General features: G+C 43.1%; 1 protein-coding gene across 18 annotated transcripts in view; it reads left to right on the forward strand.

Moving 5' to 3' along the window:
• PTPRF (protein tyrosine phosphatase receptor type F) overlaps positions 1–13,602 on the forward strand; it is a 376,508-nt gene that overhangs the window by 84,209 nt on the left and 278,697 nt on the right. For all 18 annotated transcript variants that reach the window (XM_027747288.2, XM_027747286.2, XM_027747295.2 and 15 more), the window contains exon 2: positions 5,206–5,286. The gene's annotated coding sequence lies outside the window, so the exon portion shown is untranslated. The remainder of the gene's footprint in view (positions 1–5,205; positions 5,287–13,602) is intronic.

The following is a 13,602-nucleotide window of genomic DNA, read 5'->3' on the forward strand; positions in this document are numbered from 1 at the left end:
AGTCCCATTCCTTTTATTGTATGAGTTTGGATTCATCACGATAAGCTCGTACTCCCTGGTTGTCTCTGCTTGACACTGAGCAGGATGTGTGTGTTTCAGAGGTCTGAGGGATCTTCCATCCAGGGTTTGTAGAGACCAAGACAGTACTTCATCATTCATTTCATCTTCAACCTTAGGTGTGCTACCAACTTGTGCATTTTACTAGTGCTTTGCCTAGTTTCACCAATGCTCTGCCCAACTTTCTCATGTTAAGGGTGATGCACATGATTAGGAAGAGGAGAGAACACATTTGCTGTTGCTGGTGGGGAGGAGGAATCTTGTATTGGCTGTGTGCCTGCATCTGTACCTCTTACCTACAGAGAGACCCTTTGAGGAAGTGATCTAAAGAAATCCAGAGAAAATTGCCGAGATTTGTAACAGCTTTCCTCCAGGCAGACTGAGATTTATTTGTACTGTAGGATGTGACAGGCAATTCCTGGTGCCTCAGCTCTGTCTGAAGTGTGAGTGATTGCTGGAAACACGAGTGATTGCATTAGCAGCTTTCCTTCCTCCAATGGGGAGAAATTTTGAGTTTGAACTCTCACCTTTTGAGATCTTTGAAGTTTGGATCTTTAAAAAGTGTTCTCCACTCCAAAGACCTAGTGGTGCAGTTGTCATCCTTCCCATCTAAGGAGGAGTGGACTAGCCTCCCTTCAGAGACCATTAAAGCTGTTCATTTCATCCTCCGGAGGGGTCAGCAGAGAAAGACATAAGTAAGTAATTATTCCCTGCCTCTCCTCCCAGTAGCTGAGTGAGCTGTGGAAGTTGAAACATCATTAAATCTCTGAGCAGCACGGAGGGTCTGCAAGCCTCGGCAGCCAGGGAGCCCATGGCACTCAGCAGAGGGGAGGGCTGAGTAACAGGTGGTATTTGGAGGCTAATTAATATTTGTGAATAACAATGCGCCATTAGCAAGAAAACAAATCAGCCTGCTTGTGAATATTTATGATGATGACTTTTCAGCACTGCTCGGATTGCGCACTCCTTTTCCAGCTGCCGCACCTCCTCTTGTGTCACAACATTTCACACCACGGATGAAAACATTCTTTGCCCTGTGGATCCGTGCTGCGGGGTGGCAGCTGGCTGAGCAGCTCTCTGGAGTATGTGCTTCTGGGAGAATATTCTCACCAGTTTGGTATTAGTGGACCACTTAGGTCCCAGACATTTAAAGTGTTCTTTGCGAATTAGTTTGAGATTTCATCCCATCAGGAGCCAAGCCATGCTCAGAGATAGAGCTATGTTTGAAGAGAAAGCAGGTGTTAAAGGTTGTTCTGCCTCTTAATGTTGTGTGCGAGTGTTTTACAGTAGATCAAACTTGCCTAATGTAATCTTCATAATGCTTTCATTTAAAAAGCTCCCTGTGGTTTGTATTTGTGGAAGCTGAAAGAGCAGAATCTACTTTGTAGGTTGGTGAGGCGGGGTGTACGATTGAACATGTGTTCACACTGTCATTTGGGAAAGATAATAGGTTTTTAACCTCTGTCAGTGTTAGACTGAGGTATTTATGGAGCTCTATTAAAACCGTGCCTAGGCAGCTAACCTTGCAATACAGGATTTTCACAATTTGCCATTTTCTTGTGATAAGTAGTGGCTTTTCTTGGCCCTTCGAAGTGCCTCTTGCTGCGTCAAACAGTGTGTGAGCTTACTAAGAGGTGAGGAATTCCTTGCTGTTGTCAATGCTGCATGAAAGGCTCATGGCTACTGGTATCGTCTGATCAGTAAATACTGTCTCACGGATTGAAAAAGCAGCCTTGAAGACTTCCAGAAAATACTCTTCTGGGCTTGGCACATGGAAATTGGGAAAACCCAGGTGGTGCTCATGCTTTCAGCAGCAGAGGTGCCCAGGTGCAGCTGGAGGTGCTGGGCTCTTGCTCAGGGTGCTGCAGGGGACGTGCAGCACAGCACTTACTCCCGGCAGCCTGGCTTTGAGTTTAACTTATGGGAGGGGGGGGAAGTTGTGTGCTAAAATCCTGTTGGTATGGTCTCTCTTGTTGGTATAGTCACTCGAGGCTTCTAACAGCCTAAATTAACGCGATGGAGACTGCAGTGTGCTTCAGGGAGGAGGTTATCTCCAGTGAACTGCCATCACCGCTTTCGTCATTGCTGATTATTTTGTTCTGTTAATGTTTAATCCTCAGCAGCAAATACCTCTCCCCCTATAAGCAGAACATCTGTTTTATAAAGTTGGCTATGACATCCAAAACTGAATCAGTGTAAAATTTTAAATATGTGTCAGACAAACACATGCAAAGAAATTCAGAGCTGAAGTGATCACTTTAGCATGCATGGGTCCTCTTGTGGCAGGGATTTCCAAGTCTTAAACTGCATGTTAAACAGTGCTTGGTATGACTGAGAGTATTTTCTAACCTCATCTTAAAATTCTTTGCTCTTTGTCTTAATATTTCCAATGTAGAAGAGGTGGTTTGTTGGTTGTTTTTTTTTTTTTTGGTGACTGTTTCCCCTTCCTTTTCTTATCAGTAGAGTCACTGTGGTGTAGCTGAGAATAGTTGACTTGAACTGCCCCTACTATACAAATGCAAAATCTACTTATGCTTTTGGGAGAAAGGAGTTTATAGTGAAATACATGAGTGTGTACCATGGATGACCTCAACTATGTCAGTGAGAACTACAGGAAATTCTATAGGGTTTTTAAAGAATAAATTAAAAAAATGCATAAAAACCAATATAACAATCAGCAGCAGAGACTGATATGTTTAAAGGAGATTATTAATTTCAAGTGTTGGCTTAGAGAAATTTCAAGCATTTTTATGCATGTAATAAAGGGTTGTCTTTTAAGTAGCTTAAGTATCCTTCTCTGTATGCAGCATGTCCTGGGGTTTAACAAACCACTTGCTGCTGGATGGATTCCATTCAGATGCTATTGCCATTCTTACAGCAGATTGATGAAGAGAGTGGAAAGAGCCAGTACTGAAATATGGTCATCCTGTTAGTTGTGGGGGAAGGGAGAAGCCAAATATGTGTAATCTCTCTTCTTTAGTATGCTAATCTGGGTCGTGAGCATCAAAGTGGATGTGTGCATGCCTGAAAGAGGGCTTTCCTCAAATTTCCGGAAGCCTGGCAGGAGGTGCCAGGGTGCTTGTCTGAAATTCGCACCTGAGGGATGGAAATCAACAGTGTGGGACAAGCTGAAGGTGGGAATTGGAGACCTTATACTGAGGGAAAGGTGCAGGGGTAGAAAACTGGGAGCCTGTGTGAAAGGGGGGAAAAGGTGGGACATGTTCTAGACGAAGAAGCTTGAAGGGACAGAAGAAAGAGGAACAACTTAGTCAAAATTCTGGAAAATATAGAAAACATACTGAGGAACATTGTGCATAGATATTGGCGGGGTAAGACCTCCAGGTTTATAACAGGAACACGCTCAGAATGATTGCAGTGAAGGCTGCCAGTGTGTACCAGAAGTAAATATAGTAGTGTAAGCACTGCTACAGAGTCATTGAAGTCAACGCTGCATAACATAAATTGCATAATATATTTGTTTGTGAAGGTTATTAGAGTACAGTTTTAAATGGATCTGAGTCCTTGGAAAGGTGAGTGTATTCTGGTTCCCTGGGCTGAGGTTTCCAATACATCCCAGTCTGATCTGGGGCAGGTTGCCAGCAGAAGGGGGGGAGTGCTGCTCCCCTCCTACCAGCTCCAGTGCTTGTCTGAGCAGCTCCTGAGCTGGTTCCACACACTGTACCAGGAGGAGGGGAACTGCCCTCAAAAATGGGAAAAAAGTGAGGGGATTTTTGTTGTGCTGCTCAACTGTGTTGGTGAGGGGATGAGAGAGGGGTGTGTATGAGGGGGATAGGTGGAGGTACCTCTGAGCACAGGGGGCAGTGGGCAGGCAGGCTGTCCCAGCCCCGTGTCCCACCTCTGAGCTGGGGCAAACCCTCTCCCTCTCCCACCGAGGATATGATGGTCAGTGCATGACGCAGCGACTGTCAGACACCCGGATTTCAGGGCATTGTCACACTCTCTGTAAGAGTGCTGAAACTGTTTGCAAAATGAGTACTTCGTAAATGATAAAGGCTAAATTATGCATTCTGTGCATTTGCATAATTTTGAATCACTTATCCTTCTGAGGGATGTAGTTATTTGGCTCACGTTAAAGAACACTTAGTGGTGTAATTGAGCTCAAGCCATCAGTTGCTAAGCTGAGTTGACACTGAAGATAGGAGGTATGTTTTGGGGGAGACTGTGCATGTTCCCTGTGATATCCCTGGCACCACAGAGCAGAGCACTGCGGGTCAGACGGATAGGAGGCACAGTCAGAGCTGTGAAGGGTCAGGATATATTTCAGAAAGAGCTTGAGACCCAGAACAGTCAAAGTGGGACTTATTTCCATGGTGATGGCATGCAGAGTCGTAACCTTAGGAGGCATTAGGAGAGAAACTTTTGCTCTGAGCTGGGTTGGAAGGAGGGGGTTACCAGTTGGAAGTGCTGGAGAAACACACCTTTGTGAAGTCACAAGGTGCCAGCAAGCCACAAGGATAGGGCTGGGCAGAAGATGCTGAAGTGGGGTGACAGAGGAGGCAGGTAATATTGAGGATGGGGAGTCACCTGAGAGCAAACTCCAAGAACTTGCTTGGTTTGGGTGGGCAGATGAGCCCTGACAGGGAGGTGGTGTAATTCATTTTTTATTGTCAGGGAAATAAACTTCGGAGATAGGGAAAAGCTATTTAAGCTGCTGGATCAATGTTGGCATGAAAACAAATGGATAAAATCTGTTCAGGAATAAATGTTAGGCTGAAAGAAGTTTTTTAACTATTGGAGGAGCTCAGCTGTGCAGTAGGCACTGGATATGGAGGCTGAGGAAGAGCACTGTCAGTATGTGGGGGTCTATTGCTGTGATTGGGGTTCTTGGATGTGATACTTGTCATGGAGGGCCTGTAGAGGAAACAGCTTTCCCACTTGCACCTGGTGGTGGATTATCGTGTTGAGTCCGAGGAGGAAAAGGGAAATTGTCCCTTGCTGTCATGGCTTTGAAAGTGTTGTAATGGGAATATGTGCTTAACTGAACTGCTTCTCCCCCAGGATGGAGAACTCATGTCATTAAGTGAAGTTTAAACCTCTGTGTTTTGCATTTAACCTGTGAATATCTCTGCTGTTATGGTCACTTATGACACTTATCCTTATGTTGTTGTTTTTTTTTTTTCCCCCTAGGTATTTTTATGGCCTCTGTCACAGTGGTGTCTCAGCGTCTCCCAGGCATTTATGGATTTATTCTGAGAACGTTCCTGTGAGGTAGGGAAACATTATCACCTTCGTTTTATGGACTGGGAACTGAAGCAGAGGGAGACAAAGGTTGCAGGAGTCTGTAGCACAGCCAGCAGTCAAAGGCTAATTGCCAACAACTTCTTTATTGTACTAATACCAAACCCAGCTACCTGTCTTTGGCTTTTTTTCTTTCTTTCCTCCTCCCCCCCTTCCCCCAGTTCGAGTTTTAGTAGCAACAATCTGCAAGGAGCTGAGAGGACCTGTGGAAAATATGATTAGGGTTACTGGTGTCCTTTTTTTAACATTGTTACTTATGAGTTGAAATGCCTTTCTAAAAATATCAGCAGATCTGTTTATGTTAAATGATTAACATGTTTAGACTTCCACAGATAAGCTGCCATGCCTTTTGAGTCAGTAACTCCTTTATCCTACCTGTCTAGGCTTGTGGCTCTTGAATTCTTACCCTGCCTAAGCTAATGCCATCCCAATCACCTAAAGCAATGCCAAGAATTTCATCATCCATGCAAAGATCTGATTCATGTCAAGACAGGTGTAAAGTTTCTCAAGCATAGTTATGTATAATTACTGTTTAACTTAATTTTTCAAAGATCTTTCCAAACCAGCGAAAATGTTCGGCTTTGAGCTCCCAGATTCTCCCAGAAATTGGATTTCAGTGCCTGATTAGTGATTCTGATCCCTTTCAAAAGTATTGCAAAGTTCCTGACACATGCGCGCACTGAATTATAATTTGCATCATAAAATCTAATATAATGAGTAACAGCTTGAAAAATGTCTCTCTTTTCCCCTTCAAATAAGGAATTTTTAAGTTAGGTCTCCCTTGAGCCCTTTTTTCACTTCAAGTTGGTATTTAAAGTGTGACTTTTACTACTTACAGAATTTTCTTAGACGTAGAGCAATGTTATAAGTTAGGAATACACCAGCAGGCTCTGACAAATATTCTTATTGTATACTAAAATCATCAGCGTTGTTAAAGTTATAACATTGCAAAGAAATATTTAATGCCACCTTTCTAATTTCACAATCTGTAAAATAAAACACACACATTAGATTACATTTATGCTCTTTATTAATGTATATTACATGTCCTTGTGTCCCCAAGAATGAAGCCCTAATGACTCATGAACTGTCTCAAAGTGTACTAAATAAGATTAAAGAGCAGGCCAATGACCTTAACAGTCAATTAGGCTATGCATTACTCAGCCCAGTATTTGTGGAGCGTAGAAGAGAAGCAAAAACCCATTAGCTAAGATGCTGATGCCTGAAACAAACATCATTTCTCTAAAACCAGGAACGGTTCCTGTCGTTTAAGTGGAGACTGAAGCACGTACTGTAGGTATGTCTTGTGTGTTTGAAAGTATTGCTGATGTGCTCCTGAGGATTGGAGAAAGCCTGCTACTGGGATTTTGGGCTCAAAGCCTTGTGGGATAGATCCTGCCGTCCCATGGTGCTGGGTTGGGCAGTGGCAGGTGCAGTAGGAGGTGGTGCTCAGGTTTCGGGATGTGCCACCCGAGAGGTTACTCAGAGACAACAGGAAGGGAGGGCTGCTTTCAGAAACCTCGTGTTTCACTGAAGCAGCAGGCCAGGGAAGGAGGTGCTGGTGTGGCATATGGCATGCTTGGTTTTCCTCACAGGTGAGCCTGGGGTTGGCAGGATTGCATTTGGGGGCAGGCAGGAGTGTGAGCAGGAAGGCTCTGGGCTGCTGTGCCCACTGAAGAAGAGAGCTGGAATACTGCATCCCCTTTTCCCACAGCTCAGGATTTGGGAGATGAACAGGTCCTGAGTACATAGTGGTACAGATGGGTCAGATCCCCTGTTCCCCACCAGTTCCCGCACTCGCTGCAGGCTCACCTGTTCCATGAAGTTGTCAGCAGGAAGCCAGGCTGGCACTGGACAGCAGGGCTGAGTGCATCCCAGTGACGGGCTGACTCAGTGAGGTGCAAACCTGGACAGTATCTGAATTACAGCAGCATCCCTGTCATCTTTGGGGTGACATTTCTGAACTAATCATCTGCACTTTGTTTTATATTGCGTTCAGAAGCGTATTAGAGCAGTGTCAGGCTGGAGACAGCCACCCCCCTTGGATGGTGACAGAACTGAACCAAGAGCAGTGACATTGCACAGGAGCTGAGGCGGCAGCTTGGTCATGCTGCTCCTCAGCAAAACAGTGGTCCTTGAGGGCTTCTCGGTTTTATAGCGCTTCCCTTCTGGTGTGTGCAGTTATGAATGCTTTCAGCTGACCCTGAGAAGGTCTTCTGTCATTCTTAAAGTAAACTCAGGTTTTAGGAAATAAAAGATGACAGACTCAGTCCATAAAAACCGTGGCTGAAAGTACAGTTTGAGTGACATGCGATAACATCTTTTAAAGTAAATCAACTTTTTTGAACATAAATTGGGCAGAATCTCCCTGATCTAGGTCATAGTTTATCTGTAGGGTTTTCTTTTAAGATAATTTCCTTAATAAAGTCTGTCTGATCTGGGGGGAGGGGACAGGGGAGCTTGGGAACAAGGTGTACTTCTGCTCTTCAGATGAATGAGAGAAGAAAGAAAAGGAAGCCTTTTCAATCATGTCAGGCTAAATCTAAAGCATCAAGGAATGATGTTACAGGAGAACCCCTGAAGATAAATTGTAACCTAGATTAGCAGAACACAGATTAAGTTTTCAGGAGTTTTGAGACAGCAGAGTATCCTGAAGCAATCTTTTGTCATTTGTTTAAATTAGAATTGTTGTATAGTTGCATTTTGAGGTCAATAAATGAGGTTAATAAATTTATTAAAGGGAATACTGCTTGAAAATATTAAAAGAAAAAATTGGGATTTTTCATTTGAACTGGCAATTGCTAGGGAAGTACTGTCTATTTACATGATCATGGTTTGGGGGATTTTTATACAAGCAGTGTTACCACTGGAATCGCAGTTAAAACTGAGACTTCTACATGATTAGGGTTTTTTTCATTCTGACTTGTCAATGTGTCACACTGTCCTCTTAAATACTTTAAACATTTTTATTCTTTAATTTTTATACATTGTGGAAAATGTGTTGCGATACCATGTTCTACCTTAAGGGGTGTTTTCTGTAATAGAGGTTATGTATTTCTACAAAACGTTGGCACAAAGCTCGTGTGTTTCAAAGTGGTTTGATTGTGTGTTAATGCCACGTTGGCTTGAACATACTAATACTTAAAGCAAAGCAGTAAGTCACCCTTTACTTTTCACTGTAATCCAGTGAGCAGTATTTTCTGGCTGTACTTAAATGATGGGCTCAAAAGGGCATTGACAGAATATGTTGGCGTAGCTCGGCCTTATTTATATATGGCTAAATATATTTTTCTGACTTAAGAGTCATTGCAGGTCCTTTCATCTCACAAATAAGTGGGTTGTTTCAATATATTGGAGCCCGAAGGGCATGACTGCTGGTCATTTACCTGGCTTCACATAGTGTGTGTTGGAGAATGTATGTGGAGAGGGAAAGGTGGGGTTTAAAGCTCCAAATTCGCACTTGTAAAACTCCCTTCTGCTTTGAAGGTGTTTGCTTTAGCTGTCTACTGAAATATATATTTTCAAAAGTTTATTTATGAAAAAGAGGATCAGCAGATGCTGGAGATGTTACAAGATTTAACCATATTTGTAAAATTGAACGTAAGCTTTTAGCCCTCTGGTCTTTTTCATTTCCTTTTCTGTTATATGATCAGTATGTTGGTAGGTGGCTTTTGTGCTGTCACTTTACCTGTTTAATTAATTTAGTCGTCTGAGGGTTATGCAATAAAGGTAGAATCACCATAACTGGCAACATAACCTTGTCATCCCACGGAGTCAGCACTTGCTCATGCTCTGGCGCAACGGCTTTGAATAGCTGCCACCCCATGTGTGTGTTTCCTAAACTCGAGACAAGTGCTGAACTCATTAAAAATACATGCTGTATAAGTTAATGTGCATAAGGAGTTTTGGTACTGAGATCTCCTTTGAGGCTACATTTAACTCTAATTAACTTGGTTTCGTTCTATCTGCTATCAGCATAGGCTTGGCTGAAACCAGCCAGTATTGGTTAGACTCTGGGTTTGAAGTAGAGCCCAGCAGGGTGACGGATTAAAAAGCAGGCAGTTGTGACTGTGCTGGGGTTCCCGGTGCCCGTGCCAGCTCCCGGGGCTGTGCCCATCACAGGCACCAGCTGTGCTGTTCCTGGGGCAGAGTGCCACACCGAGCGGATACACATCCCATCGGGATGCACATCCCATCGTACTCGAGGGCAAATCTCTGCATTTCTAAAGAGGCCTGAAATAATGAGGTTTGCTGAGCTGTGACTGAACAATTGCATGACACCAAACTCCTCTGACTAAAATAGAGTCTGAATTGTTCCACTAGTGGAGTAAGGAACAGCAGCAGAGGCTACCAGTATTTCACTGTTCTGACTGTTCTCTCTGTTCGTACCTTGGTTTTATTCATCATTAACTCAGGGATGAGATCCAAGGCTTCTCCTAATTATGATCTGTTTTTCAGGAGAGGCAGGCAGCAAGACAGGGATTACTGGTGGTAACTAATGGCATTTGTAGTAAAGACAAGTACCAGCAATACGTGGATTGGAAATATTGAGTGGGTTTTTTGGCCTGACAGTGCTGGAAATCAAGCTTTATATTACGTCCAGTAAAGTAGGTTTCACTGAAAGCTGATAATAGTATTTTGTAAAGGAGAGTTTTCAGTGTATCACTCTGGAAGAAAATACTCACAAATCCATGTTCAAGAGGAGGCTGCTGTATTTTGTGAAACTGGAAGAATGCATGGATTTGTTGCATTTTCATCACAGCTAGCAAAAGAAAACTATTTTCCCCATTCTTTTGACTAGTACTAGGGCTTTAGTCTTGCAGAAGATTTTCTAGGTGGAAACATTAGGTAAAATGGATTCTGGATTTATACATTGAGGGGGGTGGGAACCACCACCCAGCAGTTTTTGAGTGTTCATCATTTCCTGAAAATTGGACCTTTTTAAGTATTTCAGGTTAGGTACACTAGCAATTGAGGCATTCAGATCACTAACTGCTTTTGAGAATGACAGCCAGAATCTCCATTAACGTTGCATCTTCTGCCTAGGGGATCACAGAACAGAACTTGATGGGTCTTTGAGGATGGAAATGAAGCAGTTTAAGAAGCTACTGTGCTTCAGCTGAGATGTGGTAACGGCACACAACCGTGTCTGGTTTGTTTTGCTGAAAAACAAAATAGAAATCACAGAGGATGATCTAAGGCTGTCTGTTTTGCTTTGCATAGAAGCAGACTAGCAATGCTAGTATCTTGCCATGTCTCAGCTACGAGGATGGTAATTTCCAGTTGATGAAAGGTAAATTATAGCTAGAACAGGTGGATGCCTAAAAATTGTAATGTACTTTGAGATACTTGTCAGTGTTCAGGGAGGAGTGGGACTTGCTGTGCTGGTTTGGACCAGTGGTCAGTCTAATTTGGTATCCTACCCTTGGCAATGATCAGTGCTAGATAACAGGTAATCTACAGGAAATTGTGCATTTGATTATCAAACACTTTATCTGCTGGGGAAGTGTTGGCTTTTTTTTTTCTTTTTTTTAATTTTTAAAACCAAACCAGGCCAGTTTAGTCAACAAAAGAGTCCCTTCTAAAATGCAGTTAAAATTATTCTTTAAATCTTCCTTCGCAGACAAAGAGTTTATTGTATTTCTTACTGTTTTCCCTTCAGACATTTCGGCTGAGGATTGGTCTAAGCCATATACAGTCTTCAACCAGGCTTAGACCAGTCTTTCTAAATGTTCTTCTGCATCTCCAAAAAGCCAGTCATGGTACGTGAATAGTCTAGAGTTGTTTTTTTTTGCTAACATTACAGCTGAAAGGTAAAATACTAAATGGATATCATGTAGCTATTGTATTGCTTGAGCGTGTCTTCACGTTAATTAAAATTAATTTAAACAAGGTGATAGGAGTAAAGTGCAGAGTAGAAAAAAGGATAGATCAGAAAAAGGAGATAAGATAGGTGTATTCAAATAGGCAGAGCCTGATGAAATTTGCCCTAGAGTACATCAGCACTAGCCAAGCAACCTTTGAACCATTTACAATTATCTTTTAGAAATTGGGAAGGGCAGGAGAGGTCCTGGAGGACTGAAAAGGGCAAAGGCATTACCTCCGTTTGAAAAAGGGAGATCCAGGGAGTTATAGATTAGTCAGTCTAACTGCAATGCTTAGGGAATTGGAACAAAATTTTTAATCAGTTTCCAGGAATCTGGAGGATTAGAAGATGATAAGGATGAAGGGGGGCAGCAGTACCTCTGATGATGTGCCTTGACTTCAGTAACTTTGGACATAACCTCATGTGGCATTTCTGTGGAATACAAAAATATATGTATTTAATTATATGGTAAATATAATTAAACAGTTTAAGGACTGTGTCTGAAGAGTAGTTACCTGTAACTTACTTTGAAAATGGGGAAGAAGGGAGATGGCATGAGGAATTGACTGAATACACCCATGTTTGTCTTGGGCTGAGCTTTATTTGCTGTTCTCTTTACCGGTGTGGACAAGGGAATACTAACTAAATCTGCAGGTAAGCCCAAAACTGAGAGGGGCTCAAGCACTGTGAAGCATAGTTCAGAATTAAATGGCTACAGTGGATTGAAAAGGCATGTGGAAATCTGCAGTGTGCCGCTTACTGAGCTGAAATGGGGAAACACAAAGTGGTGAGGACGTGGCGGGGCTGCACAGCCGTGGCAGAGCACTTTGGGACGAGCTCTGGGTCACCACCTGTGCACCAGCTGACAGTGGCAGAGAGGACGAGCTCCATCTGGAGTGTCCGCAGAGGACGGTAATTAAAGGTAATGGTTCTGTTGCTGTCAGTGCTGCTGAGGCCCCAGACATGGCACTGTGTCCAGCTGCAAGGATTGGACACTGGGGAGCGTGGGTCGGCTTGGGGGCATCCCTGGATGTGGCTGAGGATGTTGTTGGAGCTGGATCCAACCAGCCTGTGGATGAGGAGATGAGTGGTCAGTTGCTGTCTCAACCAGGGGATGGACAAGAGATTCTCCTAGTTTATGGGAAAGCTGTAACTTGAATCCCACAGGAGAAAGGCATAGGCAAGTCAAAGAAGGTGCCAAAACCTGGGGTGAATCAGGCTGAGGACTGGAGCAGGAGGTGTCTGGGGGAGGGAGGTCCTGAGCACAGTCACCCGTCCCCGGAAGGTGGATGAGGTGGTGGCAGTGTCCAACTACTCTGTGGGGAGTACAGGGAAGGGAAAAGGGGGAAAGTGCCCAGGATGCAGCAAGGAAAATTCTAAAAGCTCAACTTCAGCATGGAAGAGCACTGAAGAGCCTAGAGAGCTTGTGGTGCTTCCATTTTAGGAAGTACTCAAAAGTCAACTTGGCAAGGCTCTGAACAGCGTGGTCTGACTTCAGAGTAAGCCCTGAGGTCCCTTCCCACATGCTTTATTCAGAGTTTTAATAAGCTATTTCCATCCTCCTTATCTGTAGAGGATGAAATTTTTGAATTACAGGTGTCCCAGGTGTGAGTGGCAGTGCTCCTCCAGGTAATGTTAATTAATGGTTCAGAAGGACCAGGAATTACTGGGATTGCTTCCCTTTGAGTAGTGTCTCTTAATAACATAAAAGCATTTGTTTTCTCAATCAGGCTTCAAGAGGAAGCAGCGTAATCAAATGTTTAAATTTCTTCAGTGCTTTAGCATTTGCTTTGTTAGAAGCACCAGCATGTTTTCTAGGACACAGGTGTTTAAATTCATAGCCTTTAAGAAACCTTTGCATCAAGCACGTGGATTGGATTGGGTGCTTGAAGGAGATTGTTGCCTTGTAATATAATAAACATGTACCTAATCAGAGAAGCTGATTATTTCCCATCACAATAAATAGAAAGCATGTGATCAGTGACATCAGCATCTATTTTTTCTTAGTGTTTTGCAGAAGTAATAGCTATGAGCTTGTAATAGTGATATGTAATCTCTAACATGCAGTGGTTAAATATTAATATACATTGGCTGTGTTTAAAGGTCAAGAACGGGTCTTAGGTAATGAAATGTTAACTCTCTCAAGCTCCATCAAGTTTTGTAAGGTGACTTCTTAGAAGGGGACAGTGTTGTTGTCGGAGGGGTGGTCTGGTGCATGAACCTTAGAAAGAATTCAATGCACTTATTAGAACATTGAGAAATTGACACTAAGGTTTCTGTCGAGGTCTGATTTAATCAGTTAAAAACACAGCCAGGCTGCTTGACAGGTGACCCAGGAAACGTTCCCAAAGGGTATTGGTCTGTCTTGCTCATCTGTCCCATTTCCTTAATCATGCTGATGGGGTTTTTTGTTTTGTTTC

This window comes from Pipra filicauda, unplaced genomic scaffold (genome assembly GCF_003945595.2).
Source record: "Pipra filicauda isolate LSUMZ 115617 unplaced genomic scaffold, ASM394559v2 scaffold36_size6622888_pilon, whole genome shotgun sequence".
Taxonomy (NCBI): Eukaryota; Metazoa; Chordata; class Aves; order Passeriformes; family Pipridae; genus Pipra; species Pipra filicauda.